The sequence below is a fragment of the Chlorocebus sabaeus genome, chromosome 6, assembly GCF_047675955.1.
Source record: "Chlorocebus sabaeus isolate Y175 chromosome 6, mChlSab1.0.hap1, whole genome shotgun sequence".
NCBI classification, from domain to species: domain Eukaryota; kingdom Metazoa; phylum Chordata; class Mammalia; order Primates; family Cercopithecidae; genus Chlorocebus; species Chlorocebus sabaeus.
The window spans coordinates 10,150,633-10,167,330 of NC_132909.1; the positions used below are offsets into that span (position 1 = coordinate 10,150,633).

General features: G+C 51.1%; 1 long non-coding RNA gene across 2 annotated transcripts; it reads right to left on the bottom strand.

The window, feature by feature from the left end:
* Nucleotides 1-9,403: 9,403 nt before the first annotated feature.
* Nucleotides 9,404-15,586, bottom strand: LOC103234951 (uncharacterized). 2 transcript variants are annotated; one of them, XR_497735.3, is made up of 7 exons: nucleotides 15,499-15,586; nucleotides 15,001-15,123; nucleotides 13,028-13,052; nucleotides 12,860-12,913; nucleotides 12,614-12,688; nucleotides 12,408-12,506; nucleotides 9,404-9,797 (listed from the first exon to the last, which is right to left on the bottom strand). It is a non-coding gene; the product is annotated as an uncharacterized lncRNA (long non-coding RNA). The 2 variants fall into 2 exon arrangements; XR_497734.3 differs by lacking the exon at nucleotides 15,499-15,586 and having other exon boundaries at nucleotides 15,001-15,139.
* Nucleotides 15,587-16,698: the final 1,112 nt, after the last annotated feature.

The following is a 16,698-nucleotide window of genomic DNA, read 5'->3' on the forward strand; positions in this document are numbered from 1 at the left end:
TGTAAACTGACTGGACGCAGTGGCTCACGCCTGTAATCGCGGAACTTTGGGAGGCTGAGGCAGGCCGATCACAAGGTCAGGAGTTCGAGACCAGCCTGGCCAACATGGTGAAACCCCATCTCTACTAAAAACACAAAAATTAGCCAGGCATGGTAGTGCGTGTCTGTAATCCCAGCTACTCAGGAGGCTGAGACTGGAGAATCGCTTCAACCCGGGAGGCGGAGGTTGCAGTGAGCCGAGATCGCACCATTGCATTCCAGCCTGGGTGACAGAGTGGGACTCGTCTCAAAAAAAAAAAAAAAAGCTAGGTATAGTGGTACGTGCCTATAGTCCCAGCTACTTGGGAGGCTGAGGCAGGAGAATTGCTTGAACTTGGGAGGCGGAGGTTGCAGTGAGCCAAGATCATGCCACTGCACTCCAACCAGGCAACAGAGCAAGACTCCATCTCAAAAAAAAAAGAAAGACAGGCATGGTGGCTCATGCCTGTAATCCCAGCCCTTCGGGAAGCTGAGGCAAAAGGACTGCTTGAGACCAGTCTGGGCAATATAATGATACCCCATCTCTACAAAAATATTAAAATTAACTAAGCATGATGGTACACACTTGTAATCCCAGCTACTTAGGAAGCTGAGGTGGGAGGATCACTTGAGCCTGGGACAAGGATAGAGCAAGCCATGATCACTATACTCCAGCCTCGGTGACAGAGCAAGACCCTGTCTCAAGAAAAATAATAAATAAGAAATAAACATGTCCACAGGAAGACTTGTACAAGAATGTTCATAGCAACTTTATTCATAAAAGACCAAAACAGAAACAACCCGAGTGAACGGTTAAGCAAATTATTGTATGTCCATACAATGGACTATAACACAGCACTGAAAAGGAACAAGTTGTAGATACACATGTGATATGGAAGAATCTCAAAATCATTATGTTGGGTGAAAGAAGCCAGACATAAGAGGCTGTATGTGGTGCCATTTCATTTCTATGAAATTCTAGAAGATATGGAAGTAATCTGTAGTTACAGAAAGCTATATATGATACAATTTCATTTATATGAAGTTCTAGAAGAGACAAAAGGAAGTGTTCTATAGTTAAAGAAATCCGATTGGTGGTTGCCCAGGCAGGTGTGGGAGTGAACAGAAAAATGACTGCAAAAAGGTCCCAGGGAACTTTTGGGGCTGATGGATGCATCTTGTTTGGGTGCCGGTATCATAGTTGTATGCTTTATTTTTGATGCTCTTTTGAGACGGGTCTCACTCTGTCACACAGGCTGGAGTGCAGTGGCACAAACATGGCTCACTGCAGCTTAACCTCTCAGGCTCAAGTGATCTTTTCACCTCAGCCTCCCAAGTAGCTAACACTACACGTGCACACCACCACACCCAGTCAATTTTTTAATTTTTTGTAGAGACAGGGCCTTGCTATGTTGCCCAGGATGGTCTTGAACTCTTGGGTTCAAGTGATACTCTTGCGTCAGCCTCCCAAAGTGTTGAGATTGCAGGCATTAGCCACCAACCAGTTGTATACATTTATCAAAGCAATTATACTGAACACCTAAGACAAGTGTGTTTTATCTAAAGAAAGCATCTATTGGCCGGGTGTGGTGGCTCAAGCCTGTAATCCCAGCACTTTAGGAGGCCAAGACGGGCGGATCACAAGGTCAGGAGATCGAGACCATCCTGGTTAACACGGTGAAACACCGTCTCTACTAAAAAATACAAAAAAAAAAAAAACTAGCCGGGCGAGGTGGCGGGCGCCTGTAGTCCCAGCTACTCGGGAGGCTGAGGCAGGAGAATGGTGTAAACCCGGGAGGTGGAGCTTGCAGTGAGCTGAGATCCGGCCACTGCACCTGAGCCTGGGCGACAGAGCGAGACTCTGTCTCAAAAAAAAATAAATAAATAAAATAAAATAAAATAAAAGGAAAGCAAGCATCTATCTTTAAAAGTTGATGTTTTAAAACTCTGTGAATGGGGCCAGGCGCGGTGGCTCATGCCTGTAATCCCAGCACTTTGGGAGGCCGAGGCGGGCGGATCACCTGAGGTTGGGAGTTCAAGAACAGCCTGACCAACATGGAGAAACTCCGTCACTACTAAAAATTCAAAATTAGCTGGGCGTGGTGGCGCATGCCTGTAATCCCAGCTACTCAGGAGGCAGGAGAATTGCTTGAACCTGGGAGGCAGAGATTGTAGTGAGCCGAGATCACACCATTACGCTCCAACCTGGGCAACAAGAACAGAACTCCACCTCAGAAAAAGTAAAATACAAATAAATAAAAATAAAATTAAAAATCAGCCAAGTGTGGCGGTGCGCCTGTAGTCCCAGCTACTCGGGAGGCTGAGGCAGGAGAATCTCTTGAACCCGGGAGGCAGAGGTTGCAGTGAGCCGAGATCACACCACTACACTCCAGCCTGGGCGACAGAGCGAGACTCCGTCTCAAAAACAAACAAACAAACAAACAAAAAACTGTGAATTTTTAATATGAAAGATTTTTTGGTGAAAGGGAGGGTTTGGAGAAGGGTTAGATGAGTCAAATCATGTAAATCTTAACACTGATTATGGTCAGTGATCAACAAACCATATCTGCCATTATTATGGCTAATAATAGCATCACATACAGAATGTTCTTGGTCTTTTTCTAACTGTCAGTCTCTCTCTCTCTTTTTATTTTTTATTTATTTATTTTTTTGAGATGAAGTCTCTCTCTGTCACCCAGGGGCTACAGTGTAGTGATGCGATCTCAGCTCACTGCAACCTCCACCTCCCAGGTTCAAGCAATTCTCCTGCCTCAGCCTCCCAAGTAGCTGGGAATACAGGCACCTGCCACCATGCCCAGCTAATTTTTGTGTTTTTAGTAGAGTTGGGGTTTCACTATGTTGGCCAGGCTGGTCTTGAACTCCTGACCTCAAGTGATCCAACCACCTTGACCTCCTGAAGTGCTGGGATTACAGGCTTGAGCCACCTCGTCTGGCCTACATCTTCTTCAATTATTTTTGTTGTTGTTTTTTCGTTTGTTTGTTTTTTGAGTCAGGGTCTTGCTCTGTCGCCCAGGCTGGAGTACAATGGTGTGATCTCAGCTCACTGTAACCTCCACCTCCTGGGTTCAAGGGATCCTCCCACCTCAGCCTCCCGAGTGACTGGGATCACAGGCACATGCCACCACACCTGGCTAATTTTTTTTATTTTTGGTAGAAACGAGATTTTGTCACGTTGCCCAGGTTGGTCTCGAACTTCTGACCTCCAGAGACCCTCCCATCTCAACCTCCCAGTGTTGAGATTACCGGCATGAATCACTGGGCCCGGCCTCATTTTTCAATATGCATCCAGTGACCTTGTAAGTATTGTTAACCCACTCAGGTGGGTGTGGGTGGATCTCTATACCATCCCCTCCCGGTCCACCACCCCACCCTCCTCCTGCCCTCCGTGAGATGGAAGTACCCCCACCTCTTCTTTCTGCCACTCTGCCTCTCCTCTGCTGCCCCCTGGTGGCAATCCTGGCCCTTGGGTCTCCCCAGCGCTGGTTCTCTGACCCTGTCCTGGTCCCATTTAGCAAGTGTCCCAATCCTCTTAAGCCAGGCCAGCCTCAGCAGAGCAGAGGGAGAATTAGATCCGATTTGGAGGCAGGAGACACCCGACAGGCTACTGGGGGAGGGGGTGGGGACAGACAGCTTGGATAAAACAAAAACCCCTCCTGCCTCGGGAGGTCGAAGCCGGCAAATCGCTGGAGCCCAGGAATTCAAGACCAGCCAGGCAACACAGCAATACCCCGTTTCTATAATAATATTTTTTAAAAAGAAAAGAAACCAAAAGCTGAACAACTTGAGCATACAAAGAAGAGCTTCAATGGATTGAAAGACGTCAGATGCATAAAAGTCCATGGGTTCACAATGGTCCTCAAAAGAGAGAGAAAAAAACTAGAGAAAGTTGTTGAGGCTCTAATTTAATGTTCTGAAAACTGCTAAATTAAAAAGAATCTCCTGGCCAGGCACAGTGTGGTTCACACCTGTATGACTGGGCACAGTGACTCACACCTGTAATCCCAGTACTTTGGAAGGCTGAGGCGGGTGGATCACCTGAGGTGAGGAGTTTGAGACCAGCCTGGCCAACAGGGTGAAACCTCGTCTCTACTAAAAATACAAAAAAAGGCCAGGTGTGGAGGCTCACGCGTGTAATCCCAGCACTGGGGAGGCCGAGGCGGGAGGATAACAAGATCAAGATATCGAGACCATCCTGGCCAACATGGTGAAACCCCATCTCTACTAAAAATACAAAAATTAGCCAGGCGCGGTGATGGACCCCTGTAATCCCAGCTACTCAGGAGGCTGAGGCAGGAGAATCGCTTAAACCCAGGAGGCAGAGGTTGCAGTGAGCCAAGATCTTGCCACTGCACTCTAGCCTGGGCGACAGACGGAGACTCCGTCTCAAAAAAAGAAAAAGAAAAAAAAGAGTTTAACTGCATTATTTGTAACACAAAAGTTAAATGCTTGAGGGAATAGATACCTCATTTACCCTGATGTTATTAGTATGCATTGTATGCCTGTATCAAAATAGCCCATGTGCCCCATAGAGAGATACACCTACTATGTACCCAGAAAAATTTTATTTTTATTTATTTATTTATTTAATTTTTTTTTTTTTTTTTTTTTTTTTTTTTTTTTTTTTTGAGATGGAGTCTAACTCTGTCACCCAGGCTGGAGTGCAGTGGAAGGATCTCGGCTCACTTCAACCTCCCCCTCCTGGCTTCAAACGATTCTCCTGCCTTAGTCTCCCGAGTAGGTGGGACTACAGGAGCGCACCACGACGCCCGGCTCCTTTTCGCATTTTTAGTAGAGACAGGGTTTCACCATGTTAGCCAGGATGGTCTCAATCTCTTGACCTGGTGATCCGCCCTCCTCGGTCTCCCAAAGTGCTGGGATTACAGGCGTGAGCCACCGCGCACGGCTAAATTTTAATTTTTAAAAAGAAAGTGTCATGTCACCAATCCAAAAATGGTGTTTCACTTGACTATCCTAAATCTAGATAACCGGAAGTTATTCCTGGTGACCCACAGGGATTCCGCAGGGATTCCTGGTCTTCCGCAGTGATCCGAGGCGAACTGAGATGCAGTTCTCAGACGTGGCCACATGCTGTCGCTGTTAGAAAGGAATTCGTGGTGTCTCCCCTTTCAGGCTGGGTGATGTTCAGCTGAATTCTTTGCAGGTGTGAATTGTCTTGATTACTCCAAAATCAGATGGTGGCGTTTTCATGTATACGGTACAATTAAAATAAGAGCCCTGGTAGATATTTGTAGTGCTCACCAAGTTTTCAAGTTCTCATCTCCTTCCTAAACATAGGAAAATTAGGTTCCCCAGCCAAGTTCTGCAGGTGGGCGGGAGTTTCGTGGTAGGGGTTCGGAAGTGGGCGGGGCTGTGTAACTGCTTCTGGCCAATGGGCTGTGACGAAAGTTGATACGCATCACTTCCGGGCTGACGCCTTTAGCAGCCAATGCCTGCTCTGAAGGCCAAGGCGGGACAGATCGCTTGAAGCCAGGTTCGAGACCAGCCTGAGCAACACAGCAAGGCCTCCCACAGTGCCCCATCCCCGCCCAGTTCCCCTCCAAAATGAAAACAATAAATTAGCTGGGAGCAGTGGTGCGCTTGTAGTCCCAGCTGGTCGGGAGGCTGAGGGGGCAAGATGGGCTTGAGCCCAGAAGTTCCAGGCTGCAGTGAACCGCGATCATGCCACTACACTCCAGCCTGGGCGACAGAGCGATACCTTCATCTCTTTAAAAACAAGAAAAGCAGGCCGGGCACGGTGGCTCACCTCTGTAATCCCAGCACTTTGGGAGGCCAAGACAGGTAGATCACCAGGTCAGGAGTTCGAGACCAGCCTGGCCGACGTGGTGAAACCCCATCTCTACTAAAAATACAATCGCTTGAACCTGGGAGGTGAAGGTTGCAGTGAACTGAGATCACACCACTGCACTCCAGCCTGGGCAACAGAGTAAGACTCCGTCTCAAAAAAAATGAAAGAAAAGCCAATGCAAGATTGCCTATGCTCTCTCCGCTCTGTTCACTAAAGCTGCTTTGGGGCCAGGTGCAGCAACAGAATGCAGAATTGCACTGTCTGATAACAAGCACATATTACATGGGTTGAATGTTGTTATTACTATTTTTTTGAGACAGACACTCTTGTCACCCAGGCTGGAGAGCAGTAGTGCCATCACAGCTCACTGCAGCCTCGACCTCCTGGGCTCAAGCAATCCTCCCACCTCAGCCTCCCAAGTAGCTGAGATTACAGGTATGCACCACCATGCCCAGCTGTTTTTTGTATTTTTTGTAGAGACAGGGTCTTACTATGTTGCCCAGGTTGGTCTCAAACTCCAGGGCTCAAGTGATCCTCCCAGCTGAGCCTCCCAAAGTGTTAGGATTCCAGGCGTAAGCCACCATGCCTGGCCAAATGTAAATTTAATCATTCAGTTCCTTGGTCATGCCACATTTCAAGTTGTCACCAGCAACATGAAGTCAGTGACTATGGTGTTAGGCAGGGCAGATAAAGAAAAATTCCATCGTGCTGGCCAGCGCAGTGGCTCTCCCTGTAATCCCACCACTTTGGGAGGCCAAGGTGGGCAGACCACCTGAGGTTAGGCGTTTTGAGACCAACCTGGTCAACATGGTGAAACCCCATCTCTACTAAAAATACATTAAAAAAAAAAAAAATTAGCTGGGAGTGGTGGCTATAAGCGGGCGCCTGTAATCTCAGCTACTTGGGAGGCTGAGGCAGGAGAATCGCTTGAACCCGGGGGGAGAGGTTGCAGTGAGCCAAGGTCCCGCCATTGCACTCCAGTCTGGGGAACAAGAGTGAAACTCCATCTCAAAAAAAAAACAAAAAAAAAAAAGAAAAATTTCATCGTGCAGTAAGTTCTATTGGACAGCATTGCTCTAGATTTCTGACTAGAAGCAGAACTGTTGCCCTGGAGAGGGCTTTGCATGTGCTGTGTTCACCCATGGAGATTTATGTTCGTTCTGGTTTGTTCCCACTGAAGCATAAGCCAATCTAGCCTGGCCCTGCCAGATTTCTTGCTTAAAGAACTGAAAACTCATGTGTCATTTAAATGATTAACTGGTGCCACAGTGTGGCTTGGTTAACAGGTGGAGTGCTGACAACTGAGGATGATGATACCCAGCTGACCTCAAATGTGAGACCAGTTGGCAAATGGGATTACGGAACCTCCATTGGTTCTCAGATGTTCAGATGCCACTCTCTGTGATCTCTCTCTACCTAGCTTAGAACTACACCACCAAGGCCGGGCGCAGTGGCTCACGCCTGTAACTCCAGCATTTTGGGACGCCAAGGCAGGCAGATCGCCTGAGGTCAGGAGTCTGAGACCAGTCTGGCCAACATGGTGAAACTCCATCTCTACTAAAACACACACGCACACACAAATTAGCCGGGCATGGTGGCATACACCTGTAATCCCAGCTACTCAGAAGGCTGAGGCAGGGGGATTGCTTAAACCAGGAAGGTAGAGGTTGCAGTGAGCCAAGATCGTGCCACTGATCTGCACTCTAGCCTCAGCGACAGAGCGAGACTCCATTTCAAAAAAAAAAAAAAACCACCACCACCAGGCCAGGATCTGTGGCTCACGCCAGTAATCCCAGCATATTGGGAGGCCAAAGCAGGAGAATCACTTGAGGTCAGGAGTTTGAGACCACCTGGGCAAAATAGCAAGACTCCATCTCTTAAAAAAAAAAAAAAAAAATTAGAAAATGAGCCAGGCATGATGGCATGTGCCTGTGGTTCCAGGTACACAGGAGGCTGAGGTAGGAGGCTCACTTGAGCCCAGGAGGTTGAGGTTGCAGTGAGCCATGATCATACACAGCACTCTAGCTGGGTGACACAGGGAGAACCTTAGGAAAAAAATGAGGAACTATACTACCAAAGGACTGTCATACTAAGAAAATCTCAGAATCATTAGAAATGAAGCCACGTGGGGGCTTCTTTGAGACAGTGTCTCACTGTGTCGCCCAGGATGGAGTGCAGTGGCATAATCTCAGCTCACTGCAACCTCTGCTTCCCGAGTTGAAGCGATTTTCATACCTCAGCCTCCTGAGTAGCTGGGACCACAGGCACCTGCCACCTCCCGGCTAATTTTTCTATTTTTAGTAGAGATGGGGTTTTACCATGTTGGCCAGGCTGGTCTCAAACTCATGGCCTCAAGCAATCCGCCTACCTTGGCCTCCCAAAGTGCTGGGATTACAAGCATGAGCCACTGCACCCGGCCTCTTGATGCTATTGTTGATGGCTGTCTTACGTTTCCCAAATGTCACTGGGCAGAGATCCACGGAACGTGGTGGGTTTCAGGAGTCAGCAGCATTTGACTTGGGGGAGGAACCATTTTATTTCTGTCCTCCCAGAATGAGTGGGTCAAGGTTTGAGTGAATCAGTTTAAAATTGTACCTGATTGGAGTAAAGTGTGCATGCACTTCATGGCTATCAATAGTTACAAAAGCAGCCGGGCGTGGCAGCTCACGCCTATAATCCCAGCACTTCGGGAGGCCGAGGGCGGGTAAATCACGAGGTCAGGAGTTCAAGACCAGCCTGATCAACATGGTGAAACCCCGTCTCTACTAAAAATATAAAATCCTATTAGCCGGGCACGATGGCACAAGCCTGTAGCCCCAGCTACTCAGGAGGCTGAGGCAGGAGAATCACTTCAACCCGGGAGGCAGAGGTTGCAGTGAGCAGAGATCACACCACTGCATTCCAGCCTGGGTGACAGAGCGAGACTCTGTCTCAAAAATAAATAAAAATAAATAAAAATACCAAAATTAGGCCCGGCACGGTGGTTCACACCTGTAGTCCCAGCACTTTGGGAGGCTGAGGCGGGAGGGTCACAAGGTCAGGAGTTCGAGACCCATCTGGCCAACATAGCGAAACCCCATCTCTAATAAAAATACAAAAAATTAGCTGGGCATGGTGGCGGGCACCTGTAATTCCAGCTACATGGGAGGCTGAGGCAGGAGAATCACTTGAACCCGGGAGGCGGAGGTTGCAGTGAGCCGAGATTGTGCCAATGCACACCAGCCTGGGCGACAGAACAAGATTCCATCTCAAAAAACAAAAAAGAAAAAGAAAAATTAGCCAGGCATGGTGGTGCACACCTGTGGTCCCAGCTACTCGGGAGGCTGAGACAGGAGAATCACTTGAACCTGGGAGAGGGAGGCTGCAGTGAGCTGGGATCGCACCATTGCACTCCAGAGCAAGACTGTCTCAAAAAATAATCACCTCAGCATTGCTGTAAGGTGCTTCCTTACAGAGAGCCGGTGCACTGAACACTCAACACGCGGTCGCTCACTTCTGGGACAGGGTCCTGGAGGGAGGAGGCCCAGGGGTCAAACAGGATACACTCCTCACAGGCACGTTCGGTTCAATTCCTCCAGTATTTATTGAATCGTGAATGGCTGCAAACATCGCCACAATCAGAAACTCACCCATCCTGATGCCTCTCTTGGCTTCCCCTTGAGAAGGATGCCTGAGGCGGGACGTTCCCCAAACTCCAGGGGACAACTGGGGAAGACATGGGGTATGCAAACAGAGATGATGAAACCAGGGGACAGGAGGAGGGTGGGGTGGTGTGGATTCCAGGGAAGACACATACACACAGACTCCCACACAGAGGCAAAGACCAGCGGCGTCAATCTCTGCCCCCAACAGCAGCCATGAGAACATCAGGGAAAGACCAGGCGTCCACAAGACTTTTCAGTCCTTCCTATCATGAAGCGTCTGCTGAGAGGGGCTGGGTCAAGGTCGCTGGACTGTGGAGAGAAAAAGAGGTGGTTGGGGGAGGGAGTCAGTTTGCGGGAACAGAGGCCAGGCTTGGGGCCCACATTAAAAGGAAGAAAGATAGCCGGGTGCCGTGGCTCACGTCTGTAATCCCAGCACTTTGTGAGGCTGAGGCAGGCGGATCACTTGAGCCCAGGAGTTTTAGAGACCAGTCTGGGCAATATGGTGAAAAAAACCCATCTCTACAAAAACTAGAAAAATTAGCTGGGCGTGGTGGTGCATAACTGTAATCCCAGCTACTCGGGAGGCTGACGCAGCAGAATCCCTTGAGCCTGAGAGGTGGAGGTTGCACTAAGCTGAGACCGCGCCACTGCACTCCAGCCTGGGTGACAGAGCGATACTGTCTCAAAAAAAAAAAAAAAAAAAGAATTCAAAGCCTGCATGGTGGTACCCCGCCCCCATGCTCAATAGCACCAGTCCACGATGCATTCAGCTGATGCAGCTTTGGAATTAGGTAATTCCATTTTTCTTTTCCTTTATGCTAGAGGGATTTGCTTTGTTTCAGGCCGGCACATAAGGCAAGATACCGTTTCTCCATTACTTCAAATTGGCACGTCCCAAATCACATTGAACATGACCTCATTCTGCTCTGGTAAAGAATTCCAGGAAACGGAACTTCAGTGTAATGCATTTGAAATTAGTTTTCTGGCACAAGGCATGCTGGGAGCTGGGACTTGGGCCCACAGTGTGTTGGGATGGTACACTGTTCTTGATCAGCATGGAGAGGGAACTGGTGCCTAAGTTTAGAGGGGAGTAAAAAGTATCTCCGGGCACAGTGGTTCACGCCTATAACCCCCACACTTTGGGAGGCCGAAGCAGGCGGATCACCTGAGGTCAGGAGTTCAAAACCAGCCTGGCTAACACTGTGAAACCCCGTCTCTACTAAAAAATATGAAAAATTAGCCGGGCGTGGTGGCAGGCGCCTGTAGTCCCAGCTATTCAGGAGGCTGAGGCAAGAGAATGGCGTGAACCTGGGAGGCGGAGCTTGCAGTGAGCCGAGATCGTGCCACTGCACTCCAGCCTGGGTGACAGAGCGAGTCTCCATCTTAAAACAAAACAAAACAAAACAATACAAAAATTAGGCCGGCATGGTGGCAGACATCTGTAATCCCAGCTACTCAGGAGGCTGAGACATGAGAATCCCTTGAACCCAGGAGGCTGATGTTACAGTGGGCTGAGATCACGCCACTGCACTCCAGCCTGGGCGACAGAGCCAGACTCCACCTCAAAAAGTAAACTATGCTCTAGGCCCTGGAGTGCCAGAGACCAGAACAAAGGGCCAGTAACTATTACTACAAAGGGCTAGTAAAAGTTCTAGAATGGGTTGGGTTTCAAGCTTATCTGGACCACACTGGCTTAAAAACTGGAAAATCAGACTCAGAAGGTCCCGGAAAGTAGTACTTTGTTCCTGAGGTTCATATAGAAATTGCCACTTGTTCCACAATGTATTAGGTTGGAAACAATACTTGGTTCAGAGTGCATGAGGAGGCCGGGTGCAGTGGCTCACGCCTGTAATCCCACCACTTTGGGAGGCCAAGGCAGGTGGATCACCTGAAGTCAGGAGTTCAAGACCAGCCTGGCCAACACGGTAAGACCTACTACAAATACGAAAATTAGCCAGGTGTGGTGGCGGGCACCTGTAATCCCAGCTACTTGGGAGGCTGAGGCAGGAGAATTGCTTGAACCCGGGAGGCGGAGGCTGCAGTGAGCTGAGATCGCGCCACTGCATTCTAGCCCGGGAGACAGAGCGAGACTCCACCTCAACAAGAAACACAGTATATAAGGAACCAGTAGCCAACTCCGGGAACTAGTGGCGAATTCTAGTGTTTGGGGGCCTGGCTCACATTTCTCAATTGCTGGGCTGGGAAGGGGAGCTCAGGTTTACAGTGTGTTGGGAGCTGGTGGTGTATTTCATTCTCAGCTCTACGGGGGGAACTGGGAGTCAGCTCTAGGGTTGTTTTGGAGCAGACAATCCGTTCTAGAGTTAGCATTTGTTTCTAGAGCGTTCTTGGACTCATGTTCAGTTCTAAAGTGGATATGTTTCTGCAGCTGGATCAGGTCTGGAATATTCCTAGAACTAATTGTCAGGTTCCGAGCCCGATGATAATCACTGACCTACTTGAAAATTGTGGAGCAAGGAAATTCTGTCTCAAAACATGCTGGGAACTTGTCCGGACGCTGTTACATGACCTGCTGGGTTGGGAACTGTTTCCTAGCAATGGTACAAAGACCTAGAGTTCCGGATTCTGAACCGTTGGGTGGCTAGCACTTTTCATTCCCAAACCAGGAGAGCTGTTTTAGGGCAGACCTCTGACTCCACCACCAGCTCAGCTGTCATCCCGCACACCTCTGACCCCATCTCAGCTGTCACCCTGCACACCTCTGACCCCATCTCAGCTGTCACCCTGCACACCTCTGACCCCATCTCACCACCCGGGTCTAACTTTATCCTGCTCGCTCTGGGGACACACGTGATGTCCCCCCACATCTTCCAGGCTCTCCACCCTGGGTCAAGGAGTCAGAGCATGGAGCAGGGAGAAGATCCAAAGGGTGGTGTCCCTGTCTAGAGTGGGCCCCCTTACCTCTGCCTTCAGGGCGCATTAGCCCTGAGCCAAGGCGGCTTTGATGGCGGCCACCAGCTTCAGAAACTTGCTTTCTGTGTCCACGTAGCCATCGCCTTTCTAGGGCGGTGAGGAAGAGGGAAGGGGTGAGCTGGGACCAAGACACCATCCTCAGCCCCGAGCCCACGCTAGCCCCAAAACGAGGCAGGATGGACAGACAGACATACCTTCTTAGAGTGAATCAACTTCCCGGCTACCATTACTTCAAAGAACCCGGTGGCCTGGGGAGTTCCCTCGCCGCACTGAGGAAAGGGGGTGGAGGGGATGTTGGAGGGGCTGAGATGTCCTCTTGGGGAGACCCTCCCCTTCCCACGGGATGGAGAATATAACCCACCCCCGCCCCAGTGCCATCCAGGCCTAAGGGACCGACACAGTGGCTGTATTCAAGTCTTTCTCCCCATCCCAAGACTCACGATGTCCAGGCGGCCGGGAAACTCATCTTCTAACTTCTTCTTGAGCTGAAGATACTGAAAACGCGGTGCGAGGTCACAGCAGGCGTCATACCAGTCAGCCCCCCTCCCGATATGCACTCTACCCCTCCCCAGCTTCCGGGAATGTCACCGGGCATCCACCCTGCTTACCTTGGACTTGTAGCCTCACGCGCCACTGGTAGGACAGTCCAAGACATCCGGGCCCAGGGGAGAGAGGGAGAAGTGGGGGAACGGGGAGAGGAGGGTAGAGACAGGCGGTGGGGGGAGAGAGCAAGGTGGGGCCAGGAAGAAATAAAGAGGAATACAGATGACCAAGCAGAAGAGGTGAGAGATGCCCTCAAGGGAGAAGTCAGGCACCACCCAGGCAGTGTTGGGGCACAGCACGGGGGGGTGGCGCGGGGACACACAGAGACACACAGAAAACCAACACCAAGCAAGAGACAGAGAAGGGAGAGCGGTAAAAGGGGAGAGAGGAGAGGAGACCACAAATATGAGAGACAGGGACAGGGGGAAAACCAGGAAAACTGGATTAGGAGAAGAACAGCACAAATAAGGTCCCCACCCACTCCCTGTGCCCACTATCCTCACCCACAGCCCTTGAAAAACTCCAAGGAAAACCTTGCAGGCTCCTGGATTCTTACACCACGCCCTGCCAATTTTTGTATTTTCACAATGTTGGCCAGGCTGGTCTGGAAGTCCTGACCTCAGGGGATCCGCCTGCCTCTGCCTCCGCCTCCGCCTCCGCCTCCGCCTCCGCCTCCCGAAGTGCTGAGATTACAGGCGTGAGCCACCGCACCCTGGCCCTGCGGCTCCTAGATTCTGAACACCTTCCCAGTCCCCAGGGTGAAATACAAGCTCACCCAACCCCACAGCAGGCTATTTGGGGACTGGAATCTGGTGCACAGGCCTGGTAGGCGTCTCAAAATGTCACTCTTGCCTCTGCTTTGTCGAGCAGGCAGAGACAGTGGAAAGCTGACGGCGAACTCAGGTTCCAGTTACCCCTGTCACCTGCAGTCCAGACTTGAAGCTACTGACCTGCCCCCACCCCAGTCCCAGCCTGTTCTCACCTGTAAGACAGAACTAAAATTCTCCTGTCTTTCAATTTATACTTTTTGTTTGTTTTTTGAGACAGAGTCTCGCCCTGCTGCCCAAGTTGGAGTGCAGTTGTGCCATCTCAGCTCACTGCAACCTCCGCCTTCCGGGCTCCAGTGATCCTCCTGCCTCAGCCTCCGAAGTAGCAGGGACTGCAGGTGCATGCCACCATGCCCGGCTAACTTTTCAAGTTTCTGTAGAGACGAGGCGTCTCTCTGTGTTGCCCAGGCTGGTCTCGAACTCTTGGGCTAAAGTGATCCCCCCGCCTCAGCCTCCCAAAGTGTTTGGATTACAGGCGTGATCAACAGCGCCTAGCCTAAAATTCCCCTCTCTTAAGGGATTCCTGGGAGGATAAATTCATTGGACAGGTATTTATTAAATACCTCCTGCACGCCAGCACAGTATTAGGTGATGGGGAGTGGAGAGAACGTAAAGTAATTCATATCCTACCCTATTATATCCTTCCTGAGACCTGTAGAAATTAAGCGTGTTCAGTGCTGACACAGAGCCTCCCTCTCGCCACAGACGGGAAAACTGAGGCCAGAAAAGGAGTGGGGTTCGTGGGCAAGGGAACCCACTGGGCAGAGGCCAACAATTCAAGTGCTTTTGAAACACAGGCTGAGACATTCTCGAACCTTCTGAGCTCTCACTGTCCCCACCCCGCGACTGTTCCGGATACTGGGGGAGAGGAAGCCTTAGGGTGGAGGAGCCTTAGGTCCCTTTACAAAGCTGATCACCAGCCCCCTCCCAGCGGAGACCCGGAGTCGGGGGTTCGAAATTGACACACACCCGTCTCAGTCCCACCTTTTATAACCCGAGATGCCCAACGTGGCAAGCCTAAGAGGGGGCCGGGCACCACCGCTGTTTTTCACCCCTCCCTACGCCCACCCCACCCACACCGGAATCCTTTTTCCCATACAGGGGTCCTCATGGGTCCTCTCCCCGACGCCCCGAGACCCCGGCTCCGAGGGTGCGGAGGATCGGGTCCCGGGCGGGGGTCGCAGACGGGGGCCGCTGGCCGCTGCGCTTACCAATAAACGACTCGCACGGCGAGAGCCATGGCTCGGGGCCGCCACATCCGCTGAGGAGCGGACGCCCGGGCCACACTGATCTCCCAGCTGGACGCGCTAGGTCTGCGCGAGTGCGGCGGGAACCTGCGCAGAAAGTATGGAGCCTCGGCTTCCTCTGGCGCCAACCAATGCCAGGGAGGGGTGGTGGGCGGAGAGGCGCCGAGGCGGGGGACAAGGGAACGGCGACCCCCCAGCCCGAGGCCCCCAGACAAGTCTCCTTCCCATCCCCCTGTTGGGCTGGAGACAGTCTTGAGAGAGGCAGTCTCCGGGGGAAGCCCTCCGCGCATCCCCTCCCAGGTCCCCCCCGGCCAGAATGGTACGGCCCGCGGGGGGACGTGGTTCAGGGCCCCCAGCTCCCAACTGGACCCGGAATCAGCCTCAAGGGTGGTCCTTTCACCGCGGCGGCTGGGGAACGGCGCGGTGGGGAGAGAAGCAGGGTGCGATTCTCGAGTCCCTTACCTTCCCTGGAAAGGGCGAGAGGGACGAAGGGGGAAGGATTGGGGTAGACCAGGTGAGGGAGGAGAGAGGGGGTTGAGAGGGAGGTTTTCAGGGAGCATTCCAGAGCGCACAGTTGCCTTATAAAGACCTGCAGCGGCAGGGCGCGGTGGCTCACGCCTGTAACCCCAGCACTGTGGGAGGCAGAGGCGGGAGGATCGCTTGAGCCCAGGAATTCAAAACCAGCCTGGGCAACATAGCCAGACTGCATCTCTACAGAATAACAATTGTCACGTGCGTCCGTGTGAAGAGACCACCAAACAGGCTTTGTGTGAGCAATAAAGCTTTTTAGTCACCTGGGTGCAGGCGGGCTGAGTCCGAAAAGAGTCAGCGAAGGGAGATAAGTGTGGGGCCGTTTTATAGGATTTGGGTAGGTAAAGGAAAATTCCAGTCAAAGGGGGGTTGTTCTCTGGCGGGCAGGAGTGGGAGTCACAAGGTGCTCAGTGGGGGAGCTTTTTGAGCCAGGCACAAGATAATGTCATCACTTAAGGCAAGGACCGGTCATTTTCACTTCTTTTGTAGTGGAATGTCATCAGTTAAGGCGGGGCAGGGCATTTTCACTTCTTTTGTGATTCTTCAGTTACTTCAGGCCATCTCGGCATATATGTGCAAGTCACAGGGGATGCGATGGCTTGGCTTGGGCTCGGGCTCAGAGGCCTGACAATAATAATACTTTAGCGACTGGGTGCAGTGGCTCACGCCTGTAATCCCAACACTTTGGGAGGCCAAGGCAGGCAGATCACTTGAGGTCAGGAGTTCAAGACCAGCCTGGCCATCATGGTGAAACCCTGTCTCTACTAAAAATACAAAAATTAGCCGGATGCGGTGGCGTGCACCTGTAATCCCAGCTACTTGGGAGGCTGAGGCAGGAGAATCACTTGAACCCGGGAGGCGGAAGGGAGTGAGCTGAGATTGCAGCACTGCACTCCAGCCTGGGTGACAGAGCGAGGCTGTATCACAAAAAAAAAAAAACCAGGTTAACTCTATCTGGGATTTCCCTGTCCCCAGATCCCGTAGTCTTTACCTCTTAGAACCCTAAGCAAAGTTGAAGTCAACTCCACCCACCTCCGTCTGATCCCCCTGATCTGGGGAGGAGTTAATGAGCAAGTGCATGTAAAGCAACATAGGGCTGGGCAACAAGTGAATGCCCCACAAATAGAGCTA